Source organism: Neovison vison, chromosome 2, assembly GCF_020171115.1.
Source record: "Neovison vison isolate M4711 chromosome 2, ASM_NN_V1, whole genome shotgun sequence".
NCBI classification, from domain to species: Eukaryota; Metazoa; Chordata; class Mammalia; order Carnivora; family Mustelidae; genus Neogale; species Neogale vison.
The window spans coordinates 149,915,626-149,942,195 of record NC_058092.1 but is presented as its reverse complement, the minus strand read 5'-3'; the positions used below and the strand labels follow the sequence as shown (position 1 = coordinate 149,942,195).

The 26,570-nt window shown below is 39.7% G+C and overlaps 1 pseudogene; it reads right to left on the bottom strand.

Annotated features, from left to right (window-relative positions):
• Positions 1-7: 7 nt before the first annotated feature.
• On the bottom strand, positions 8-25,120 carry LOC122899218 (annotated as a pseudogene).
• Positions 25,121-26,570: the final 1,450 nt, after the last annotated feature.

Sequence of the window (26,570 nt, the reverse complement as noted above, 5' to 3'; positions counted from 1 at the left end):
ACATTCCTCAAGACCGGAGAGCCAAGTGATCGAAGGAAGTCAGATCCACCACGTACTGTCCAACCCGGCATTCACGTTTTCGAGGTGGAGGCTCTGACCTGAATGAAAAGAGAGGGCATTCTCTGCTGAAAGACCCCTGTCTGTACTGATTTCTGGTTTGTAGCTACTCCAGTGGGCCTCTGGCCCTCCACGTAGGCTAAATCACCTTTAAAAATCACCCAGGTACACTAAGCTAACCTGATGCCCTGTAACCTGATGCCTGACATCAGGGCTACCAACTGGAGTGCGTACCACCACTGCCACCACCAGGCCTGGCAGGGACCTTGGGGGGCAATCCTGAAGCTGCAGGGGGGCTGCGCCACAGAAAAGCAGCACACAGGAAACAGGACTATGAATTACAAAATGCTAAACACTTATTACTTGGCGGAATGACTTTTAAATGACATATGCTATTTTTATACTTTGTTTTTCATGTGATGGTTTCAATCTCTGTTTTCTTTCTCTGAGAAATCTGTAAAGGCCCCAGATTCTTCAAGATAGAAGGGATCATTTGGCTTAATCTTGTACCCAGGGGGAGTAAAATACCACAGAACAGAAATATCAGTACCTGATTCTGGACAAAACTCCCTGCAGACCAGATAACGTGACAACATCGAATCCTATTCTTCTCCCTCCCTGACTGACTTCTTCTGTGTAAAATCCATCGACAGGCCCACCGGAGGATTTTAACACCTCACTGGCTTTCTGGATCAGCGTTGTTTTTCCAACTCCTAAAAAAAAAAGAAAGAAAGAAAGAAAGAAAAACAAAACAAAACAAAAACCCATTAGGAACCACTCCTTTGCCAGAGGACACACAGCACTCACCGACTCCGAGAGCCTTCCTGGCGGGGAGTGAAACGGGCTGCCCCTGAGTTTTAGGAGTATTAACTGCACTTCAATTCTGATTGCTCCAGGGTGTTAAAACTTTTTAATTTCAAGCATAATAAAAATATGAATGGGATCTGAAAGTCTGATTTTAAAATTCCTCCGAGACACCGCTAATTTTGTCACATATACGATACCAGGACCAACTGAGTAGCTCTGTGGTGACAGGCGCAATTTTCATCCTCTGAGACAAGCTTCTAGAACTAGGTTTACTTGCCTCCGTGGGTGGCCACACTCATTCACGAGGAGGTAAACATGGTCATACTTGGGTCAAATTCTGGACACCTTAAGTTGGGATTTCAACCTTTGGAACACTCTGGACCTATACTTATTTATTTTGAAAGATTTTATTTTTTTTAAAGATTTTATTTATTTACTTGACATAGAGAGATCACAAGTAGGCAGAGAGGCAGGCAGAGAGAGAGGAAGGGAAGCAGGCTCCCCGCTGAGCAGAGAGCCTGATGCGGGACTCGATCCCAGGACCCTGAGATCATGACCTGAGCCAAAGGCAGAGGCTTAACCCACTGAGCCACCCAGGCGCCCCTGAACCTATATTTAATTGTGGGAAGATCCCTACACTCCTTCATGGACTTAAATTACTCTGTCTCCCAAAAAAGTGTCTCTTAAATACCACAAACACCACAGGAAACAGCAGTTTTAAACTTTCTCACAAGAGCAATCCTAGCAGGTTGGCAACCCCATCTATGACCTCCACCAGCGTCCCTAAGCATTCCCCTGGCTTGCCCACCAACCTTCCCCCAAATTACAGCTTCAGCGCCTTCACCCCCTCACCCACCTGGCCTGTTAACTACTCTGACCGGCTCTTGCTATGTGTTCACAAGCACCAACAGGTGCGAGCTGATAAAGTAACCCGGACTTGTGGAGCCGGGCACTGTTCTAGCACACTCCACAAGCATTTCCTTGGTTAAATCCTCACAACTCCCCCTCTCAGGCAGTCACCATTCTTGTTCCTGGATTACAGATGAGGCCCAGAGAGGCTACGTAACTTATCCAGGCTTACACAACTAGTAAGGATCATGCACGTTAAAAGAAGCCTTGGTGTGTCCCCATGGCTTCATTTCCATGAGCCTTGTTCCATACACACTGAAGGCAATGGCATCATGATGACCCAACACGGAAAAAGGGGAAACCTCTGGCAAGTCTGCAAGAGACTATTTCGAGACACCACAAAGTTGTAAATCATGTTATTCCTACGGCTGCCGACACAGTCATCAGGGTTCCTCAAGGACCCTTTTAAGCTTCCTTGAGATAAACGATGATCTGTTCTTTAATAAATCTCTCTTCTCAACTTCAAACCAGCAGACAATGGCAGCTGGCCTTCTGGAACATGAACAGCAACCCAGCCACATGCTCCCTGGGGTTGGAAGAGAATGGTGTAGGTTTTTCATCCCAGCTCCGTCCCCCAGTATCTGCCCCCTTCAGAAAGTCCCTGAAGAACCTGGTTAATGCTGGCCAGTGGCCCTGGTATGTAAGCTCGTACTTTTCTGAACGGCAGCACTGTCTTCCACAGCACACAGCAATTCTATCGCTGTGAATTCCCTCCACAAAAATTTGACCGCAGCACAAAGATATATGAAAGGGTATTTACGTCAGTATTCACTGTAATGGCAAGATACAGAAAGCAATCTATATGCTGATCAGTAAGGTAGTGTTAAATTATGGTACTACGTGCATAAAACACGCAGGAAAGCCAAGCAGCCATTAAAGAGATACTGTTTACCTGATGTATCAGCACAGAAAGTAGACCACAATATGTGGATAGATGGAGAAAGAGCAGGTTAAGACACAGCAGGCATATACAGTGGTATTCCACTAAGCTTAAAAAAAAAGTAAAGTATATGTATCTACACAAGGAAATGTCGAGAAGGAATTGGGAAGGGTCACAGCACTTATTTCTATACATAGCAATTCCATGTGATTTTCACATTCTTCTGTCAAACTTTTTTTTTGGTCTTATATTAAGTGGGTTTTACTCTAAATGTAAAAAAAAAAAAGAAAGAAAGAAAGTTACTGCATTTTGAAGGTGGTAACCAGAGCAGCTGTAATAAAGAAGGCTCTGCGTGTCCTGCATATTGGCTCGGACACGGGGAAGTAAGAGGAGGCACTGACTCAAGAACCTTTCTCCTAAGCTCTGGAATCTTCTTTCAGTTAATTTTTCATCTCCATCCATTCAGCCGCTACCCTTGTGCTGTCTACACTAAGAGGTAACCGATACTGAAGGAAACCCCAAAATGACAGTTCCACACACCACACAGAGGCAAGATGAGCAGGTCGGACAGCTCTAGAACACTTTTTGTTCTAGGTCTCTCAGAAGAGTGACCGTGAGATAAAGATTCAACTGCAGGTAGTTTAATTTGGAAAGTGACCCCATGACCCTAAGGGAAGTAACTGAGTTATCAAGCGAGTTGCCTGTGTGGGTAGCTAATCCCACTGGGGATCCTAAGGGACAGTTTAAATGCAGGACTCAATTCTCCCGAGGATGGAGGAAGTAGGGAGTTCAGCCACCAACTTCCATCTGTCATGGGTTCGAGGCTGCTCCTAGGGAACAGGAATTCCCTGGCCCTTCAGGCTGCCCTGTGCACTGGTATAGCAGAATCTAGTGACCAGAGATAGCCCTCCAAGATCGGTTACAAGTTGGACAGCTGGAAGTTGGGGAAAAAATGCTAAGTGCTAAGGATACACTGGTGGGACACTGACAACATAGAGAAAAGAGGCCACTTTGAGAAGATACATTACCTGATGATCTGAGTGTACAGATTCGATTTAGACAGCAGGCAGAGGCTGAGAGGGAGCTGGTGACAGAAACTATTTTAAAAAGCCTGACAGTGGGGCGCCTGGGTGGCTCAGTGCATTAAAGCCTCTGCCTCAGGTCATGATCCTAGGGTCCTGGGATTGAGCCCCGCATTGGGCTCTCTGCTCAGCAGGGAGCCTGCTTCCTCTCTCTCTCTCTCTCTCTCTCTCTGCCTGCCTCTCTGCCTACTTGTAATCTGTCTGTCAAATAAATAAATAAATAAAAATCTTTTAAAAAAAAAAAAACAACCTGACAGTAACTCCAAAGGGGAAAAAAGTTGTACATAAAAGGAAAAGAAAACTACAGATTACTGACCATGTGGCTTTTCTGGAATTAGCTTTTACATGTACTGGGCTAATAAAGATGACAAAATAACTGCACTAGGAAGATGGAGAGGGTGACCAGGTTTCAACACAGGCTCAGGAGAGCTATACTGTGGAATTACTTGAGTCTTTCAACGGTGTGCACACGAGACTTTTATAAAGAAGGAAACAGGAAGAGCCAATGTTGACCTGGCCAACCTCTGTCCCCAGCCACCTGAAGGACCCAGGGCAGGTGCTAACACAGTAACAGATCACTTCTGTTATGAAACACATAGGTGTCTTGGGGCCAGCCTGCTGAGCAAATGCCATTCCCAGTTTCAAATAAAGGACCGACAAATCAGTCGAAAGACAGTCCTTTGCCAGGTCAGGGAGTCCTTTGGATGTCAGCCATTCCTCCAACCACCACCGCACTCCTCACAGCTTCCCCTCCGCTTGTAACAATAAAATTCCGAAGTCTACGATATTATTAAGTGTGGCCTTTCCTGCTTAAGAAAAAACGTAACCATTAAAATCACATGAAAGACAATTCCAGGCCGGGAATGACCTCCTCCTCCAGGCTCCTCTACAGGAACATGATGCCATCCACTCGCAGCCCTGCAGGGTTGAGGGCTTTGCCAAAGACTGGCATCAGGAGGGCCTGGCATGGACACAGGATCTGAGATGGGCTTCTCACCCTGTAGCCTCGCCCCTGAAGGAGCCTGGGAGGGGGCAGGTCTCCTCTTGGGTTTCACTACCCTTCAGGCAAACATCCGCGCTTCCCTCCCTGAGTGTGGTCCAGACTCCAGCACCTGTGGTGCGCATGGGCGACACCGACAGAGGCGGGCCTCGTCCTGTCAGTGCCAGCGCGGCAGGTGGCCTGAAACACCACTGGCGCCCACCGCAAGGTGTCCTATCAATGGGACAATGAAGTCTGCATAACAGCACATCTGTTGACATCACAATATACTGAATATTTTAAGTCAATGAATTATTGACATGTATCACCCAGATAAAAAGATTCCTGCTCATTCGTCCAGTCACCCAAGAGCTCTGATGAAGACGGACAATGAGATTAATCTTGTTTTCATGTCCGCTAACACAACATCCATTCTGCAGCCCAAGGATCAAGGAATAATGTTGGTTTTCAAGTCTAACTATTTAAGAAATACATTTTGGGGGTGTCTGGGTGGCAAGGTCGGTTAAGCACCCAACTCTTGATTCTGACTCAGGTCATGATCTCATGGGTCATGAGATCAAGCTCCACATCAGCTCTCAGCTGGGAATGAGCTTGCTGAAGATTCTCTTTCTCCCCTTCCCGCTGTGCCTTCCCCTGCTTGTGCTCCCTCTCTGTCTCTCAAAAAAGAAAAAAAAGAAATACATTTTAAAAGGCTATAACTGCCATAAGTGATTCCCCTGACAGACCTGGACAAAGCAATTGAAAGCCTTCTGAAAAAGATTCCCTATTCCCGATTCCCATGTGGTTCACGTGAAGAGGTCAATGTATCCACAGTAACAGGGGTTTGGGAGAAACGGATTCCAAGCCTCAGGGAGGACTCTGAGGGGTTCAAGACCTCAGGGAAGGAAGTAACTGCAGCTGTGGTGGGAACAGCACAAGAACCAGAATTCAAAGTAGAGCCTGAGGATATGACTGAACTGCTATAATCTCATGATAAAACCCGAACAGACGAGAAGTTGCTTCTTATGGATGAAAGGGAATCTACTTCTGAAGATGCTGTGGTGATGGCTGAAATGTCAAGGACAGACCTAGACTATCACAGAATGTCGCTGATTAAGCAGCAGTGAGTTTGAAAGGACAGACTCCGGTTTTGAAAGAAGTTCTGTGGGTAAAATGCTATCAAGCAGCACCACATGCTACTGTTTGTGAAAGGAAGCATCAGCTGATACAGCAAAGTGTGCCTTGCTGCCGTTAGAGCCGGCCACGGCCACCCAGCCTTCGGCAACCACCACCCCGACCAGTCCGCAGCCAACAACACTGAGGATCCACAGCCAGCAAAAAGAGTATGATTCCCTGAGAACTCAAGGACAATGGCCAGCATATTTTGGGAATGAAATAGTTTAAAGTCAAGGTGTGTACTATTTTTTTCTTTAGATATAATGCTACTGAGCACTTTAGTAGACTATGGTATGATATAAACGTAACTTTGATGAATACTGGGAAACAAAAAATGCATATGACTTGCTTAACGGTGACATTTGCTTTATTGTCATGATCTGGAATTGAACCTGCAATATCTCTGAGGTATGCGTGTGTCTGACAAAGAACTATAATCCACAATGTACAAAGGACCTCAAAACTCATCAGCAAAACCACAACCCAGTTAGAAAATGGGCAAAAGTCAAGAAGAAGTATTTCAACAAAGATCAACACAAGACAGCAAATAAACAAATGAAAACATCTGAAACACGATTAGGGAATGCAAGCAGGACACCTGGGTGGCTCAGTGGGTTAAGCATCTGCCTTTGGCTCAGGTCATGATCCCAGGGTCCTGGGATGGAGTCCTGCCTTGGGCTTCCTGTTCAGCGGGGAGCCGGCCACTCCCCCTAATTTGCTCTCTGACAATAAAAATCTTAAAAAAAAAAAGATAAAATGACAACAAACTATCACTACATACTTATCAGACTTTTTTCAAGATTTTATTTATTTGACACAGACAGGAAGAGAGAGCAAGAATGAGAGTGTGCACACACACAAGAAACAGGTAGAAAGGCAAAGGGAGAGGGAGAAGCAGGCTCCCCACTGAATAAGGAACCCGATGCAGGGGCTCGATTCCAGGACCCCAGGATCATGACCTGAGCCGAAAAGAGACCCTCAACCAGCTAAGCCTCCCTATCAGAACTGTTAAAACAAAAAAATAGTCCTAACACAAATGATGGTGAAGATGCAGAGAAACTAGATGATTTTTATTATTTATATTTATTTTGGGGAAGGAATTTATATTTATTATTGAGAAGACAAAACAGTGCATTCATAGCAGCTTATTTGTAATAGCCCAAAACTGCAAAACCCCAGATCTATCAATAAATGATTAAACAAACTGTAATAAATAAATAAATAAAATGGAACACTACTGGGCAACTAAAAGGAATGAACCATTGATACAGTAACTTAGATGAATATTCAAGGTGTTATGTCGAGGGAAAGAAACTAATCCCAAAGTGACATACATACAAATCTATGTAACATTTGAACTGACAGTGGCAGAGTGCACAGGAGTGAAGAGGCTGCGGTTATAAAAGGACCAACAGTGGAGGTCCTTATGATAATGGAACTGTAGAGTATTTTGACTATAGGGGCAGATACACAAAACCTACACAAGTGACAAAGTTGTACTGTACTAAATGTATACAAACAAATGAAAAGAAGAAAAACTGGAGAAATCTTTCTTAGGCCCCAAAATTTTATCAATGTCAATATGCTGGATATGATATTTATACAACAGTTTGTTGGTGAACTGTTCCCAGGAATTGCATATATCGTTTCTGAAAAGTGCACTGGAATCTATAGTCCTCATAAAAAGAAGTATTTCAATTTAAAAAATTAGCAAGATGGTAGTTCACCTAAGAACTTGCTCCAAAAAGCATTAAAATAGAAGCTAGCGATGATCAGAAAGGATAAGAAAGCAAGAGTCAACTCTATCGTATAAAAAATTGATTTTAAATTAAAAGAAAAATATAAACTACAGAAAGATGGAATTAGATATACCACACAAACAATAATCATAAGAAGCTGAAGTAGTTATACTAATTTAAAAAAAGATTTCAGGTGAACCATGAGAGACTATGGACTCTGAAAAACAGTCTGAGGGGTTTGAAGTGGCGGGGGGGTGGGAGGTTGGGGTACCAGGTGGTGGGTATTATAGAGGGCACAGCTTTCATGGAGCACTGGGTGTGGTGAAAAAATAATGAATACTGTTTTTCTGAAAATAAATAAATTGGGAGGAAAAAAAAAAGATTTCAGGAAAAGGAATTTCACCAGGAAAAAAGAGGAAAATTTCACAATGAGAAAGAAGATACAACAATCTCAATGCAACTGTACCTAAAATGAGAGCTTCGTTATGTGAGAAACGGACAACAAAAAACACAAAATCACAATTACACCTGAAAACTTCAACATACCTTTCTCAGGAATTGATAAAAAACTGAAAGGGAAATGAAGCATGAATATGTATAACTGCAAAACATTATCAACCAACTGACATTTTAGAACATCTCGTGCAGTAACAGCAGAGTACAGTCTTTCCAAGTTCACATGGAACATTCACCAAGAAAGATAAACTTAAGGAAAACCATAAAGATTATATTCTCTGAACACCAAACAAGTCAGAAATGAAAAGAGTACCTGAAAAAAATTCCAAATATGTAGAAATCACACAGGCTTTTCTAAGTAACTCATGGGAGGGTGGGTGGAGAGACCTTAAGGTAAATTAGAAAATATTTTTAACTAAATGAAAATGAACACATAACTTCCCAGAATTTCTAGATCCTGGAGTGAAAATCAGAACATTAAAAAACTTATAATTAAAATGAAAACATTATTAAAGCCAATGAAAACCCAGCTTTCATTTTAAGAAGTTAAAAAAAGAACCAACCCCAGAGTGAATGAAAAGATAAAAATAGTAGAGAAGTGGACATAAGTCAATGAAATAGAAAAAGTACAGAGAAAAATAAGTAAAAACAAAAGTTCATTCTTTTGAAAAACATAATCAGTAAAACTGATAAATTTCCTCCAAACCAAGGAAGGAAAATAGAGAAAACAAATTACCAATGTAAAAACAAGAGGGGCAACCAGCACAGATCATACAGATGTCATTCTTTATGAATAACGACACAGCCGTCTTTAACACAGAATCTGCAAATCAAACTCAGCAATATATAAGTGACAGATCACAACCAAGTGGATTTTTACAGAAATACAAGGTTGTTTGAACATTTAGAAATATGTAAGTGTAATTAATTACATCAGAAGAATTTCAGAAGGAATCATATGATTATTAGATTTTGTGCTTAAAAGGCCAAAGGAAAAAATATCAACATTTATGATAAAACTCTGAGCAAACTCGAATTAAAAACAACATTCTGTACCTGAGAAACCCACAGCTGACATGAAACATACGGTAAACGACTCAGTGCTGTCCCTTAAGACAGAGTAAGGCAAGGATGTATTTTGTCAACAGTTCTCTTCAGCATTCTAGTGAGAATGCAGAAAAGGAAAAAAGAATGTGAACAGCATCAAGGTTGAAAAGAAAGAGCAAGTACAGGTGACATGATCATATACAATCAGAAAATCTTATGGAATCAAAAAAGCTACCAAGACGATGTTTGTTTATCAAGATTACAGGAAACAAGGTCAATACACAAGGTACAACCATATTGCTACAGATTAAGAAAAAACTGGGACGCCTGGGTGGCTCAGTTGGTCAAGCAGCTGCCTTCGGCTCAGGTCATAATCCCAGCGTCCCGGGATGGAGTCCCACATCAGGCTCCTTGCTCAGCAGGGAGCCTGCTTCTCCTTCTGCCTGCCTGTGCTCGCTTTCTCGCTCTCCCTCTCTCTGACAAATAAATAAATAAAATCTTTAAAAAAAAACTACTAAAAGTGAAATTATATAAATAATACTACTTATAATAGCATTCAAAGCAAGAAAGGCTTAGCAATAAGCCTAACAAAACAGTATATGTTATATATAATATATACTGTTATATTATATATATACTGTTATATTAATATTATATATAATATATATACTGTTAATATTAATATAATATTTATAAATATTATAATATTAATATAACATTATATATATTTTATATATATATTACTTAGGGAATACAAAATGCTGCCGAGAGAAAGACCGGATTAAATGGTGAGATAGATCATATTCATGGGTCAGAAAAGTTAGTATTATTAAAATGTCAACTTTCCCCAGACATACAGAATCAATAAAATCCTAAAAGCAATATTAAGGCAATCTTTGTTTTGTTTTGTTTTTGGAAACTGACAAGCTCATTCTGAAATATACACGGAAATGCAAAAGATTTGAAAGGGCCAAAACAATTCTGGACAAGAGAACAAAGTTGGAGAATGTATACAGTTTCATTTAAAGACTTATTAACAAAGATATGGGAATACAGACAACACAGAGAAGCTAAACAGATCAGTGGGACAGAGTAAAGGGTCATAGGTAGAAACCACCCCCAATACACACAAAGACAAATAATCAATTGGGGGTCTTAAAAGGTGCCAAGGTACTTTGATGGAGAAAAGACAGTCTTTTCAACAAATGGTGCTGAAAAAATTCAATGCTCAAATGGAATTATATAAATTTCAACCCTTAAAACACTATACATAAAAATGTATTCCAAAGAGATCATATACCTAACACAGAACTAAGGCATTTAGAAAACAAGGGGGAAAATCTCTGATACTATTGTTAAGATCTCTTAGAAAAGATTAGAACTGGTTAGCTGGACTTTTATCTAATGAAAAACTTCTTCTAAAAAGCCACAAACTAGGGGGTGGGGGGAAAAGCACGGAATGGGGGAAAATATTAAATTTAAAAAAATCCTTTTAACTCAAAAATAAGCCAAACAACCTACAAAGTGGGCAAATGACTTAAATAGATGCTTCACAAAATAAGATACACAAATGGCCAATAAGTAAGTGAAAGATGCATATCATTATTTATCAGGGACATGCAAATGAAAAAGCACAGGGAAATGCCACTATGCACATTAATATGGCGACATTAAAAGTAACAATACCAAGTATTGACCAAAACATAAAATAATACATCTCTTACACACTGGTGACAGAAATATAAAATGGAACAAACACTTCAGAAAAGTCTGATACCACGTATGCTAATCCTACCATCCGAGAAACTTTACTTCTAAGTATTCAGCCAAGGGAAATAACAATAGGCCTATATTAAAATGCACATGAAGTTCACTTCAGCTATGTTCGTAATAATCAAAAAGTGGAAAGGGAATGGATAAACAGAACTGCAGTACTAAACATACAATAAAATATGACTTAATCAAAAAATGAAGGTGTAACTGACAGATACTAAAACACGGATGCATCTCAAAATCAGGCTGAATGAAAGACAGACAAGGAAGAGGACATATTGTGCTTCTCCATTTATGTGAATGGTATTTTAAAAAATCAGTCTAACCTAGCTACAGAAGGCAGATCACTGGTTGCCAGAGGCCAGGAGGGAGGGAGGGCGAAGTCCCAGGAATGAGAAACCTTTCTGGGTAATGGGTGTGTCCTCTTCACTGTAGGAGTCATACATATGAGTATACTCTTATTTTTAAAACTCAAGTTGGTGACTTAAGTAGGGTCTATTTAGCCATATTACAATTACTGCCCAGAGTTGATTTTTAAAAATTTGAAAGCACTATTATTTTAATAACAAAGATCTTAAAATTCTGAAAATCATTAACAGGAAAAGAGACAATATCATTATGGTCATATATTAAGCTTTATTAAAGTGAATCAACTAAAGCTAAATATATCAGTATGTAAAAATATCAAAACCATGCATTTCAAGACAAAAATAAAAATAAAAATAAACATGAGTTAATATAAATATAAATATATTTAATATAAAAATAAAAATAACATGAGTTCCCACTGATATACTAGCAAAACAATGTTACATACACCCACACACACAAACACACACAGAGAAATATATGTGAAATATTACTGTAAAACTAGTAAGACCTGAGACCAATACTAACCAAATTCAGAAACTTGCGGAAGGTGGTAGAAGTTATAGGGTATGGAATGGATTTGAGGATGGTATGCAGATACTTCAACTATTCTTGTACTATATTACTTCCAACCTGCGGCAGACACACCAATGGTAAAGATATGCCTCATAATTAGATACATATATGAAATATTTCACTAAAACACCACCAAGTTTCTCTCCCTGGAAAGGCGGGCTATCACTGGGTCAACAAGCCTGAATTCAATAAAGCTAAGCCATGAGGAGCTTCCTGTCGATTTCAGGTGGGACACAAAAGTCCCGGCACTCTAGGCAGTCCTCTACTTTCATTAACACACTCAATGTTACTTCTGGCTCCTGAACCCAAGAAGAAGCAGCAGACACATCCTCAACTGTCCCTGGCTGATGGCAGTGTACATTCTGATTTGGCTCTAGTCCATGAGGAGAACCCCCAGAGTAGATTACAAGATGAACCAGACCATCAAGCATTATTTGCAGAAGTATCAGCATAGTTGGGGACAGACTAATCGAAAACCCTCTGACAGGGGAATGGAGTGACATATGTCTCTCCAAAAGTGAAATCGGGGTCTGAGAAGAATAGTCAGTTTATCTGTTCTTTTCAAAAAGCTTCACATTCCACAGTTAATGTTTTTATACATGTCTATTTTCAGTTTTGTTTCTATTAAAAATTTTGAGAAATTTTGGTGAAAAAATAATGAATACTGTTTTTCTAAAAATAAACAAATTGGAAAAAAAAAAAGAACTGACTTCTCCCAAAAGGGTTCTCCCAAGTTGTTATATTCAAATATTCTCTCTCCTGTGCCAAGAAAGTCTGATCTCCCATTGAAATTATCCACTCTTTTGGGCGCCTGGGTGGCTCAGTGGGTTAAGCCATTGCCTTCGGCTCAGGTCATGATCTCAGGGTCCTGGGATCGAGTCCCGCATCGGGCTCTCTGCTCAGCAGGGAGCCTTCTTCTCTCTCTCTCTCTCTCTCTCTCTCTGCCTGCCTCTCTGCCTACTTGTGATCTCTATCTGTCAAATAAATAAATAAAATCTTTTTAAAAAAAGAAATTATCCACTCTTTCAATATACTCATAACCTTTCACCTCTAAATGAACTCTGTGTTCCAAGAGAGATGATTTCTCAAAAGTTGTAGCATATTCTTGAAACTCATAAAGATTTTCTGGGTTTTGTGCCATCTTACTGACCATGGGGGTTGAATTACTACAGAATGTTTTATCAGATTCATTATGTTCACAAGGACTCTGTCCTATGTAAGCTTGGTTATATGGGATGACAACTGCTGTCTCATGGAAAGCTTTCCCAAATTCCTTGTATTCCTTATTGCTTTGAATAAAGCATTGCTCTATATTTTTAGTTCTCTGATACGGGATTAAATCTTCATTATGACTGAGGTATTTTCCATTTTGAATGAATTCACAAGGTTTCTTTCCCATTTGATGTTGTTCATGGTTAATCTGAAGGAACAATTTTTCCTTATTGTATTGAGGCCAACAGCCTTCTTACTTAAATAGGTTTTCTTATTAATAATTAATTCTGAAATACATTTCAAATTCATACCACAGGAGTCACACCTACACGGTATTTTTATGGAAGGAACTGTGTCTGTGCTGAAATTAAAAATGTTTCCTAATACGTTACCTCTGTGCACAGCGTTTTGTTGTTGATAAATGGAGCTTGCCAGAAACGTCTGTGCTGGGTTTCTTGAGTCTCTTCTGCTTGGCTATCAACTTTGCAGGCTTCTAAAGATGACAAAGACCAACAAACCATAAGCTATGAATCGTGTCTTAATTATGATGAAATTACACTTAAAACAAATGCCCTTCTACGTCACTGACTTAGTTTTGTGAAATAAGAGTGATCCAAACAGTCATATTTCCCCATCCATTTGGATTAGAAAAACAAAACCTGAAAGGGTAGAAAAGGAGATTAAAAACTTAGAACACACACATCTACATTTGGCAATTTACAAATACATACCTCAAGACTTAATATGTATGTTACAAATAAATATAAAGCATGGTGAAGAAAAGACTTTAAAAAAATAAAAGGCTCATCTAGGAAGGGGAAATGCAGAGACCAGAGAGGCCATGAAACTTAGTAGACAAGAGTGCCCTGAAGAAATAGAGGAACGAGTCGGTATTATTTAGAAGGATCAGACTTTACATAATTTTCCTCTCATACTTACATTAGTGCACCTAAATTCTCTCTAAACTTTACATGTTACCAGTTTCATTCTCCCCCCTTTAAAACTACTTCTGTTTTGTTATATATACATTAATTTCATATACTGTTAATACCACATTAAATTTCTGGAAACACTGATTTCTTTGTACCTCTGAAGAGAGTCCTGTAATGTAGTTTCTAATTTTCCTTCTATTCATGTTACTTATAAAAAATACAAATGTCTACTAGGAAAAGTAAAATTAAAAAGATGAGGAAGAAGACAGAAAGACAATCAAATCCTTCCATTGTTTTTAGTTGTGGTATAGTCAAGCTTATTTGGTCAGATATCCTACCACCAAATGCTAATTTCTCCCCACTATAAACTTGCTCTGACATATTATTAGTAAGAATTTTTCTTTTACACCCAGATTTCTACATTTCTTGGTTTTATGTGTATTTATAACCATGGAAGACCTGACCCCAAACACTCAATGATCTATATTCACCCTAAGAATTCTCAGCTATACTTCACATTACCTTCTTTTTTTTCCAATTTATTTATTTTCAGAAAAACATTATTCATTATTTTTTCACCACACCCAGTGCTCCATGCAAGCCGTGCCCTCTATAATACCCACCACCTGGTACCCCAACCTCCCACCCCCACCCCCGCCACTTCAAACCCCTCAGATTGTTTTTCATATTACCTTCTTGCTCAGTACATACAATGTAACAATGATGACCCTGTTTAAAAACCTCTTCAAAGCCCATTGTCTCCAAGCACCATTAAAGGAAACATATGGCATTTATAATGCTTGGCTGGAGGGGGAACGTGTCCTCAACTACATACATATTGGGTATTCAAGTGATCGCTTCACTAGTCCATAATAAATGTCTTCTTTGTAGAAATGCCAGACTATTAATTTGTCAAAAGTCATTCACGTTCAAGCAAGACTTTTCAACTCAGCTGGCTTACATTCCCATTTTGGACTTGCTCAGAACTTCGGTCTTTAGGAAAATGACACTGTCTCATAATAAGTTTTCACAAACATCTCCACCATTTCAAGTCCTACTTATACATCAATTTAAAAAATTAATTGCATCCTATACATCTCATTCTATGTTCTGTGGTGCAAAAATAATGAATACTGTTATGCTGAAAATAAAAAATAAAAAGAAAAACAAAAAACAATCTGAGGGTTTTGAAGAGGCGCAGGGTGAGAGGTTGGGGATACTTGGTGGTGGGTATTAGAGAGGGCATGGATTGTATGGAGCACTAGGTGCGGTGCAAAAACAATGAATACTGATACACTGAAAAGAAATAAAAAATTAAAATAAATATATAAATAAAAATGTAAAAAGGTGAAAAAAAGGTTGGCTAATACTCCCTTGAAACATAAACATACCCTATTAACTGCCAAAATTTGAAATACTTGGTAATCTTTTTTCTTTTTCCAACTACAATCTATGGTGTGTGGCAAGTATTTATATCTGATTTCCTCTGAATACACCTGAGTGATTATGAAAGTAATGGTCCTTAACAGATGGTGTGCTTTTTCAAAATATAGTTCAAGTTTTCTACAAATCTGTAATTTTGAACAAGAACCTACAGGTTTATAACCCAACACGTCCATTTGGAAATTAATTCCTTATAGTATTTTCTGAATATAAAGGCTCTCTCACTCATCGAGAGGCACAGTTAATGAATTAAGTAATGATCGAATAGCCACTATATGTTATATAACAAAGTAAGATATGCTCTCTTTGAAGAAATTATAATCCAGAGAATAGCTTCTTCATTCAACATCCATACACTACCAGGAATCAGATTCTATAGTAGGTAACGTAAATTAAAGGATTGAAGGAACATTTTAAAAGCTGTGGAGAGCTGAGCTTAAATTTGAAAATGTGCTTAAAACCAATGATAATCTGAGGGGTTTGAAGTGGCGGGGGGGTGGGAGGTTGGGGTACCAGGTGGTGGGTATTATAGAGGGCACAGCTTGCATGGAGCACTGGGTGTGGTGAAAAAATAATGAATACTGTTTTTCTGAAAATAAATAAATTGGGAAAAAAAAGTTCTAAAAAAAAAAAAAAGGACTTGAGAAACAAGTACCAATTTTCAAAGAAAGGCCTTGGAAGGATTAGCTAATAAAAGATGTCAATCTAAAAAAAAAAGAAACCAATGATAATGATATTAACAACAAGAAAAGTTAACAGGAAAACTAACCATTACCATGAGCCAAGCACTGTTCCAGGTACTTTTCCTGTATTAACTCACAAAAATCCGCAAGTATGTTAGGAATGAAATGTAGACTTATATGGCAGAAAGCACATCTGTGGGTAATCCTAAAAAGAAGGATTAGCACCAGTTCTGTGCCATACCGAAGAAACGTAGCCATATTTAAGGGTAACTGGGGCACCTGGGTGGTTCGGGTGGTTACGTGTCTGACTCCTGGATTTCAGCTCAGATTGTGATCTCAGTGTCGTGAGATCAAGCCCTGTGTAGGGCCCCATGCTTGGCACAGAGGTTTGTTTGTTTTGTATTTTTTAAAGATTTTATGTATTTATTTGACAGAGAAAGAGAGAGGGAACACAAGCAGGGGAAGAGGGAGAAGGGGAGCCCAACTCGGTTCAATCCCAAGACACTGGGTCATGACCTGAGCTGAAGGCAGACATCCAATGACTGAGTCACCCAGGCAACCCTCAGCAGAGTCTGCTTGAGATACTTTCTTTCCCTCTTCTGCTGGTCCTCCCCCAACTCATGTGTGCTTGCTCTAAATAAATAAATAAAATCTCTTTTTTCAAAGGGTAAAAATGATTAAGGGTCATTAAATGAGAGAAACATAAATTTGCTATATTATGCATTGGGCAAAATACAACTCAAGATATTAACATGATAAATTAGATGCTTCGGTGGGCAAAGACTAACTGCATTTAGGAATCAGAACAAAGAGGAAAACAGTATGCCCAAGTGTTCTGGGTGGTTTCAGCACAAACTGAGAATATAAAAAGAATTTTTTTAAAGTTTACAAAAATATAACTATAGTGATCTAACATTAATAAGAAAGGAAGACAGAAAAATAAACTGACACAAGGACACAGTTACAAGAGAAGATTCACAGGAGGTAACAAATGAAGTGGGGAAAATTTATGATTTGTAAATGCTGACTGTGATATTACTTCTTCTCACACTGAAGGGATCAGGATATCCTGTATCTTCTGTAGACACACAGGTATAACACTGAATGTCAAGTGGGCAAAAGATGCTAAAAATATAAATATGCAGTTAGCAGAATAAATGAAAACCTCTTATCTTAGCTATAGGAAGGTATTATTTTATTTCAAAGATCCAATTTGACGATTTGTACTTTAACAGGTAAATGTAGTCTGTTGCTATTTATGGTGATTCCTGAAATATATCAAGTCATCTCTCACATTTTACTTGGTACTTTTTACTTGTCACAATTTTACTACCAATTCTATTGTACTTTTATTCCTCCTTTTTGAAATACATTCTCATCTTTTCCATTTTTTCTCCCTTACAACTTTAGAAGTTATACACATCTGTTTCTCAGCTTTAAGGGGCTATCCATCACATCATACCATGAATATTTAACTTAAAATCTAGACTAATTCAATATCTCACCTCTCCCTTTCTGAAGAACAGAAGCATCAAACTCAATTTGATCACCTCTCACCTCATTTATATACAGTTAGTGCTTTGTGTATGGTTTTTAGCCTTACATATTTGTATCATAATTGCTTTACACACCCATTTGTTCAGATTCACCTCTGTGTTTTGTCATGACTTATCACTTGCCACTCCTCTCAAGCATTCTTTTGGGTTTCATTTTCTTTTCCTGTAGTCTGTCCATTAGAATTTTACATGAAATTACACAATTAAAGGTACAGCTGCTATAATTTATTTCATTACCAATGCAAATTTAATGATACTCTGAGACGAACTCTCCTGTTCAATAAAGCTCAGTTAGTGTCCTCTGAGGCCTGTTCTCAACTAGGCCTTGACTAGGTCTTCCAGGTCTATCCGGGCTGAGCTCGGTTTCGGCAAGAACCCTTTTAAGTCGGTCTAGTGACAGTCCCTTCACCCTTGATATCTGATCAAGTTCCTTAAACCCTGTCCCTGATGTGTTAGTGCCCGATCTGCATTCAGCAAGAATCCCCCTACTGTTGGTGTTTCTCCTAGTAATCTTCTATGCAGTGATTCCCCCCTACTCTGCCAGTTGGCTGTAAGTCCCTAGCTGTCTTAGCAGTATGTGGAGTTGAGCTCGGATTTACTGAAACTGCTCCCCCCCCATTCCAACAGTTACTGAATAAAATCTGTATCTATCACTGTTAACTGGTGGCTGGCTTTATTTCTCATTGAAGCAGCATGAGCCAAGCTGACTGGTGGAAGAGAAACAGGAGTAAAGAAATAAACCCTCTGTAACACAGGCTTGGATGGGCAGCCAAAAGCTGAAAATGGAGCACAGACACTGAGGAAATTCTGACGAGACAGATCCAAGAACTAGGGAACAGTATTAAATACAGCCACACATAGGAACTGAAGTCCCAGGAAAAAATTAAGAATGAAATACATCAAACCACTTAATTTAGGAAACCGAGAAGACAACAGGAAAAATATCCAGGAAACCCACACCCACACACACTAAAAAAAACAAAAGTAAATCTGGAAACAACAGAGTTGAACAGCTAAAAACCAAAGATGAAAAGAAAATCTTGACAGCAAAAAGAGAAAACAGAATATTAAATACGGAAAAACAGAGATTTAAAAATCAGAGTAGGTAGTATGTAACCTAGAAGACAGTGAAGTGAATCAAGTATGAGCAGAAAAGTGTCGATCCAGATTTCCGTACCGACAGAAAACATCTTGCACTAGGAAGACCTGTGGGCAGAAAGAGCTGCTTGCTGCCTTGTGCGGTTTGAAGTAAAATATCACACAGAACGGGAGGAGGAACAGAAGCATATTATTACAACACTGTAAGCCTCTTATAAAATAGCATGACGTCATTTGAAATCAGACTGTGACAGTCTGAAGGTATCGTATCCACAGGGCATCCACTTAAGTGGTTAAAATATTCCCACTAAAAAATGCGAGATTTTCACATTAGTTAAAAAAGACCCAACCGTGTATTATCTATAGGAAACCCACTCTAAATATAAATAGATTAAAAGTAAGAAGATGGAAAAAGATACACCACATAGACATTACAAGAAAGCGGAAGGGACTATTAATGTTTTTTTCTTTTTTTTGCCTCCAGGGCTTCTGACTATAAACCCTGGGTTCCCATGACTAGCCATGTCACCTCAGACTAGTAATTCACTAGAACACCTCAAAAAAACCCAAAAAACTATTTACTTATATATTGCTAATTGATTTTATTTTATTTTTAAAGATTTTATTTGTTTACCTGAGAGCAAGACACAGTGAGAGAGGGAAACAAGCATTGGGATTGGGAGAGAGAGAAGCAGGCTTCCCTCCCAGCAGAGAGCCGGATGCAGAGCTCGACCGGGACCTGGGCCAAAGGCAGACGCTTAACAACTGAGCCACCTGGGCGGCCCCTATATTCCCAATTTATTATAAAGGATTCAATTCTGGAGCATCCAAAGAGAAGAGATATACAGGCAAGGGCTGGGGATGTGTGTGGTATGTGGAACTCCCACACCCTCTCCGGTGCACACCTCTCGAAGCTTCCTGAACTGCGGTTTAGAGGCTCCTAGAGAGGTTTCATTACCTAGGCTTGAGTGATTAAATCACTGGCCACTGGTGATGGCCACCCCCCCACACACCTTGAAGTGATCTAGCGGCCCCCAGCCACCAGTTACTTCAGTATACAAAAGACACTCTTTTCATGCCAGAGATTCCAAGGGTTTTAGGAACTATGTGCCAGGAACCATGGGCAAAGAGCCAAAACCTTTTTTTTCCCCTTTGGTTATATTATAGTCTCTCTCACTACTAAAACCTGCAATGGACCCCCATTTTTTTTAAGGACATTCACATTTTGCAGCATGGCCTAGAACTTCAAGATCAAGTTTATGCTGGTGTCTCCAACTTTATTTCATGCCATTGCTCACTGTGCTTGTCGTGACAGAAACACACTCACCATCTTGCTAATGACTGAACGAGTCCAGGGTCCTCCTGACCAGGACGTTCCTGCCTCTCTGAGCAATGCTCTTCTCATAGATCTTTGCTGTCAAGACTTTTCATATAATTTAGGCCCTTTCCAGATACAATCTTGAAGAGACTACCCCTGGCCACTTGGCTGAAACAGTCTATTTATCCCCAATACCCTCTATCACTATCATCTCATCTTCTGGTCTTTAAAACCCTTCAAGCATTTAGCATGACCTGAAATTATAGGATTAATTTATTTGCATCCTTTCTTCCTCTGTGGTCCTTATCTCTACACCTCCCTCCTGAAGGTAAGCCCAGCAAAGGGAGAGTCCTTGACTTTCTTGTTCATTGATGTATATCCTGAGCTTTTAGAAGGGCATTAGTTAAATGCTAGTTAAAAGTATAAATTTCCCAGGGGTGCCTGGGTGGCTCAGTGGGTTAAAGCCTCTGTCTTCGGCTCAGGTCCTGTGGGATCGAACCCGCATGGGGCTCTCTGCTCAGCAGGGAGCCTGTTTCCTCCTCTCTCTCTGACTGCCTCTCTGCCTACTTGTGATCTCTATCTGTCAAATAAATAAAATAAATAAAATCTTTAAAAAAAGTATAAAATCCCCAGATGCCTATTTTAGCAAGGCCCTGTGTATTTATATCTTGCCTCATCTGATGCTCACAAATATTGTGACAAAGGTCTTATTATCCAAATTTACAATGAAGAAACAAAGGCTCATAGAGATTAAGTGACTCATCTAAGCCAGTAAGTGGCTTAGCCTGGATTTGTGGGCTAGCAGTACTAATATTAAAGTAGGCTTCAGAATAAAAAAGTTCTACCAGAAATAGAGACATCATCGTAAAGAGGTCAAGGGCTCAAGAGGACATAAAGATCCGAGTATATATACACTTAACAATTCTTAAAATTGATAACGTGAAAACCAATAGAACTGAAAGGAGAAGTAAACACAAAATTATAGCTACAGAGTTCAACCCTGCTTCTCACTGTGTCACTGACAAAGCTCTTAGGAATTTTATCCCCAAACCCATTTTTCCGTTAGCCCTGTGATTTTCAGTACACTATTTTATATGGAGCAGTGGTTCTTTTTTAGGAAAACACACATCACGTTATGAAAGAAGTCACTGTATTTGTATACCTTCTCTCCTCTCCGTTTGTTTTTAGCTTCCTCTTATCTATATAGATACATATCCTTTCGGTGTTGCCTAGATTTGCAACTCGTACAATCTGTCACCTAGCTCCCACATTTTTTAATTTTTTTAAAATTTTGTTTATTTATTTGACAGGCAGAGATTACAGGCTGAGAGGAGGCAGAGAGAGAGATGGAGGAAGCAGGCTCCCTGCTGAGCAGAGAGCCCGATGCGCGGCTCGATCCCAGGACCCTGGGATCATGACCCGAGCCAAAGGCAGAGGCTTTAACCCACTGAACCACCCAGGCGCCCCTGAAGAGTATCTTCTTAACTGGGTGTAATACTCTCCATGTGACACCTTGAGGATTTTGTAGAAACTTCTCTTGCTGACTCTGAGCTACAGATTTTACTATGGAAAAGTCTGAGGCTATCTGGACTTTCTCTTATATTGGCCGATTGTCAAAATAACTGTTTTTGAAATCTACTCCCTTTATCAGAATATATCCTAATGGGGCTAAGGACTGGCTCTTTTACACAGATTCAATCACAAATTTTTCCCCCTTAAAAAGTATTATTGAAATATTTTAAACATTTGTTCTATTTCTTTTCCTTTCTATTTTGGGGAAGGGATTCTATGTATGGTATGTATGTGAACTCTCTTTTTAATGTAATCTTCTAATTTTATTTCATTTTTCTTGCTTACATCTATCCTTTCTTTCTGAACAAATTTTTTTAAAAGATTTTATTTATTCATTTGAGAGAGAGAGGCACAGTGAGAGAGGGAACACAAGCAGGGGGAGTGGGAGAGGGAGAAGCAGGCCTCCCGCCAAGCAGGGAGCCCAATGAGGGGCTCGATCCCAGGACCCTGGTATCATGACCTGAGCCGAAGGCAGACACTTAATGACTGAGCCACCCTGGCAGGCCCTGAACAGATTTTGGCCAGTATGTATTCATCCTTGGGGTTCTTCCAATTTGCTTTCTTTACTGTAATTTTATTTTCTGTTCTCTTTTCTCAGTTTGACACCCTGCCATGTGTTTGCTATTCCCTTATTAATATCCTTCTTAAATACCTGTACCACAGAGATAATTAATTCAATTAGTTCACCCTTTGGAAACTCAGGATTTAATATTTGGTCACATAACTTACCTACTTTATGACTACTTGGATCAGATGACAAGTCTATCACCAACTAGCTTTCTTCCCAATACTTTTCACCCCTTTTTTCTTATAATCATTTTGCATGCGTTTGTGCTGGTTCCTTTTCCATCACTTGGGCTAAAAGGATGTGAGCTCTTCAAGGAAGACCACACTGCAAAAGGTTTACTTGGGAGACGGAACAGAGTCATCCCTTAGGCTAGAGGGGTAACTCATTGTGAACAAGCGCTCTGCACATGTGTTGGTCTCAGTTTACAGATCAACCAGGATGTGCCTTCCTTCCTCGTTGGAGTCGCCTCCACAACAGCTTGCTCTCTTGGTCATCACAGAGTCAATCTCTGACTGCACCTCCAAACTGAGGAAAACCAAGTGTTGGGCTCATTTCACAGAAACAAGCCCAGAGGCCCAACTGGGCCCATGGAGGCTCCGACTCCCCCAGCATCTGCCTAGACCAACTGTCTGATGCAATCCAGGAAAGAAAGGTAGTTAAAACTCTACAGAACAGTTTCAGCTGAGAGACAGGAACAAGACAAAAGATAACATCCTTTCCCTTCCACCTTTCTGACCAGCTGCTCTGGCACACAGTGGTTCACACGGGGACTCGGAACATATCCTGCTAGTCTGAGCAATCAGATGTGCTAATTACAAAGCTACAGTCAAGAAGGTAGTCACCCCCCTGAGCCTTCCCCTCCTCCTAACCAGCCTTACCGTCCCCCATGCTTCCCTCACTTTTGTAGAAGGTCTGCAAATCCCGATCAACCGTTGTCAACTAAGTTTTTGCATCAAATTCTCTGTCAGAGGAGTACCCGCTAAGATGGCATGTAAGATTTTTTCTGCACATCTAGTGTCTATGAGGTGGTTTTCCCTCATGCACAGTCTCTCTTGCACCAGCATGGAAACAGAGGGCTACTGAAAAGTGGGGTTTGTGCTTCTACACTTCAGTACGTCTCCTTTGCAGAACGAAACTGTCTCCAGGGGAGCTCAGCTATCTAGTTCATGGCACCACTGTTCAAGGAAGTTTCAGGTGCGGATGTGTCTGGTCATGAAAAGCGCACTGCCAGACCCCGAGCGCATCAGAAATGCTTTTGTTTTCTACCCACCTGCGAACATGCACACGTTCCTTGATCCGTCATCAGCTCTGCTGCAGGTACACCTGTACTGATTTGGGATTTCAGATATCCACTACTGTCATAGAACGAAGCTCGTCTTGCTCACTTCCCTTAGTGCTTCTGGAGGATTTGCAGACAAAGGCAGAAAACACTGACTTTATACATTCTTCTTCAAGAAGTTCGTTTTGTCTTCGAAAACCATCTTAACTCAGCTACAGGACCCCATATTCTCTGTTTCCACCTTATCTCCAGACTGTTCCTTCTCTCTTCTTCGGGGAGTCCTCTCATTTTCATGACTTCTAAACATTAGTGTCCCAGGGGACAGCTTTCAGACCTCTCAAATTTGTTCATTCTTACTTCTGATCCCTTAGCTTCAAATACTAATTTTAAAAACTTTAAATACTATCATAAGTTGATAATTTCCAAATAAGTATCTCCAACCTGGGGTCTTCCCTCTATCACCTCTGCTCATACAACCAAATGCTTATTCCCATGTAAACCTGTGCATTTTATAATCATTTCATTCAAGTTGAGATCACCCAAATGCCTTCCTGAGTGGCTTCCTTTTCTCAAGTATTACATTTCATTATTTCAATTTATAACTTCCTTGCTCTTTTGTTGACATACTATGTATACAGTATGTGTATGTGTGTATGTATTATGTATATTATGACATATTATGTGTATAGTATGTATATGTGTGTTTATTTCTTTTCTTTCCCTCTCAGAATGTAAGCTCCATGAGGTCAGAAACAAATTCAGTTTGATCATGTGTTTCAGCACCTAAAACTTGAGTGAGGCACAGCAGGTACTCAGTATTTGTTAAATGTGAAAACGAACATATAAGCAAGTACCTGAGAATAAAAACAATTCATACCCTGTCACCTAGTGTCCATCTGTTTCATACAGACTAACTCACCTGGGTAGCTCTGACAGGGGGACTCTTCCTCTAGCACCCATGGCTGCTCTCCTTGCTCCAACTTCAGGATCACTTCTGGTTTAGGGATGCAACACCCTGTAATTGGGAAATGACATGGGAATTCAGTGAGGCTCATGGGATTCAGGGCCCTTGAAGAAGACAGAAGACGAAGCTTCAGGGGCCAATTACAACAGTTCATTCTTTACAGTGATTCAACAATCCTTCTGCTTAGTACTTGATATCTCAAACCTAAATATCATTAAACTCAACAAAGCTTCTACAGGTGTCAAACCAAGAATGAAAGTGCATACTAGGAGTCTACATGGGAAACAATCCTTACCCACTGAGACAAGGTGGCTATAGTTCTCCAGCATCACCTCCCTGTACAGGGTCCTCTGAGCAGGGTCCAGGTGCTGCCACTCCTCCTGGGTAAAGCCCACAGTCACATCCGCAAATGATAAGGATCCCTGAAACAGCACATTTGTGTCCAAATTTAAGGAATCACAACGGGAAGACGTGGAAAAGCTGTCGAAGAACTGTTACGGAGTTCACTATTCACAATTAGAAAATGTGTTCTGGCGTGCCTACCTTTGGACTTGGTTGGAGGAGAAAGCATGGCAGACATTCCTCACCAGTGTGATACGTTACCGGCATCCCATCATGTGCCTACATGCCATAAGGAACTCTCCTATCTTGAGAATCTGAAAACCAATAAAACCATGTCACTGTTCTCAAGGAGCATATACTCTGACAGACACAAGCATGAAGCATCCGACTACCATGTAGCATGAAATCCTACTACAGTAAAACAGGTGCAAAGTAGAGTGAGATTACAGAGGGGAGAAAAGTTCTATTCCTGCTATTAGGGTGGGTTTCACTGATAACATAGTATCATTCAAGAACCTGGGCCAAGAGCATAACCATGCACACTTCTAAAATATGGAGTTAAGGGGCACCAGTTGGTTAAGTGTTTGCCTTTGGCTCCGATCATGATTTCAGGGTCCTGGGATCGAGCCCCATGTCAGGCTCCCTGCTCAGTGGGGAGTCTGCTTCTCCCTCTCCCCCAGTGTGTGTGTGTGTTCTCTCTCTCTAAGGAATAAAAATCTTTTTAAAATGTAGTTAAAGGAGTCAGTGAACACACAGGAAAGGACTGCTGGGACTATGTTCACATAAAGAGCTACAGTCATCTTCAGGGAAAATGCTATTTAATAATTCTGAACATAACTCCTGTAGGACAGGGTGCCCAAAATGTTTGGTTACTGTTCCATCTAGGAAACCCTTTTCTTTCTTTCTTTCTTTCTTTTCCTTTCTTTCTTTCTTTTTTTAAGGAAACCCTTTTTTATAAACAGTAAACTTACAATGTCAATTTATATATTAAATTGCATTATTGTTATTTTTCCTAAATCACTTTTTTTTCAAATGAATATATATGGCATGTAACATTGTATAACTCTGATAGGCTTTTATACTGTAACGATTGCCAGTGTAGCTGTATTTATCGTATTACGTAATTATAACACATTAGTGTGTATATCCATTTCACTGTATACTAGATTTCTTCATTCTTCTTTTTATGGATTACAATAAATCTAGGGAGATACCCAAGTATTTTCTTCCCATAACTGAATTGACTGTCTTATACAGTTCATAGGTTTTATACCACCCATTTAAAAAATGACCACTGTGGAAAATATAGCAAAAAGAAACAGAGACATATCATTCCCAGGTTATCAAAACAAACAGCTGATCAATGTTCATGTCATACACTAAAAATTGGTTAATAGGAAAAACAAGACTATTTTCCAGAAATGTATAAGGTATTATTGGGAAAAAAACAAACAAAATACAGAAAAAAAAAAAAAACAAAGAATACCTAAGTAAATGAATACACTATATTCATGGCTCGGACAATTGAATATTACAAAAATATCTCATTTCTCCACAAATTGGCCTATAAATTCAAGACAATCAGAATTAAAATCTTAGCAGATATTTTTGTGGAAACTGATACGTTTATTCTCAGACTTACATAGAAACTTGAATGGACAAGAATAACCAAAACTACCTTGGAAAACAGAATGGATAAACACACTAATTATGGTAGGCAGAATCTAAGATGACGACCTCCAATGGATCCAAC